The sequence below is a fragment of the Grammomys surdaster genome, unplaced genomic scaffold, assembly GCF_004785775.1.
Source record: "Grammomys surdaster isolate TR1022 unplaced genomic scaffold, NIH_TR_1.0 810, whole genome shotgun sequence".
In the NCBI taxonomy this organism is placed as follows: Eukaryota; Metazoa; Chordata; class Mammalia; order Rodentia; family Muridae; genus Grammomys; species Grammomys surdaster.
In genome coordinates, this window is record NW_021605229.1 from 471,944 (window position 1) to 473,171 (window position 1,228).

A 1,228-nucleotide genomic window follows, 5' to 3' on the forward strand; every position below is an offset into this window, starting at 1 on the left:
CTTTCTTTCTTTCTTTCTTTCTTTCTTTCTTTCTTTCTTTCATCTGTCTCTCTCTATCTCCCTCCCTCCCTCCCTCCCTCCCTCCCTCCCTTCCTCCCTCCCTCCCTCTCTGTCTCTGTCTTTCTGTTTTCTTCCCCCTTCCTTCTTTCTTTTCTCTCTTTCAAGACAGGGTTTCATGTACCAGCTCAATGCTGCTGCCTGCTCTGTGCTCTGTGCTCCTGTGCATTCACCAGCTGAAGGTGGTGGATGCTTTGACTTGAGTCACCGCAGCCTTGCAAGGCCCTCTAGTGGAAAGTACATCTCAGCCTTTCCTTGGCCTGATGGAAAGGAGATTGTAATGTTTATGTACTTGGGTCCAATAGTGCAACATGCATGTGTTTATTGTTATATGTATAATACATGGATGAAGTTGTCTAGCACATGTTGGCCCAGGCACTTGAGTATAGGTTTTCATGTGGAAAAAGTCATTAGCTTCTAAAACTCTAGCCCTACTTTAGATGTTGACACCTGCCTTCATTTTCAGTGGTCTGCAGTCAGAAGCCACCAACCTTCCCCTAGTTTACTGTGGTAATGTGGGTGGCAGAGAAATCCCGAGATTGACAGGTACCATCAGGGTTTCACTAGAAATGCAAGCAGGCAAGCTCACAGATGCAAGTGAAGTACCCAGGGCAAAACTGCTTTTCAAAGGGCCAGGCTGAACCACGCTTCTAGTTACTCAATGTACTTGAAGTACTCAGGTAGCCCCACTTTAGAGGAAGGTGATCAATCGATCCCATCTATCGGGTTGTAAGGATCTTAGGGACTGCCTGGAGTGTATGTTGGGTGTGGCTGACACATGTGCCCAGGACATGGGAGAGGACAGGTAGGATAATGCAGGAAGCTGGGGATGGGGTGGAGGTGGGGGAAGGGCAGCTGTCTCGCTCTTCTCCCTCTCCTTCCCCTACTCCCTCACTGTGTAGTGCAGGGCTCTGGCTGGTGAATGCTCTTGTCTCTGTTTTGAGCACATCTTCCCCAGGCTTCCCTCCTACCTTCCCATGGACACCTCCTACCTTCCTATGGACTCCTCCTACCTTCCCATGGACTCCTCCTACCTTCTCACGGACTCCTCCTACCTTCTCACGGACTCCTCTTACCTTCCTATGGACTCCTCCTACCTTCCCATGGACTCCTCCTACCTCCCCATGGACTCCTCCTACCTTCCCATGGACTCCTCCTACCTTCCCATGAA

General features: G+C 50.0%; 1 protein-coding gene across 2 annotated transcripts in view; it reads left to right on the forward strand.

Moving 5' to 3' along the window:
- Nucleotides 1-1,228, forward strand: part of Unc93a (unc-93 homolog A) — a 23,411-nt gene that overhangs the window by 7,354 nt on the left and 14,829 nt on the right. The window lies entirely within an intron of this gene.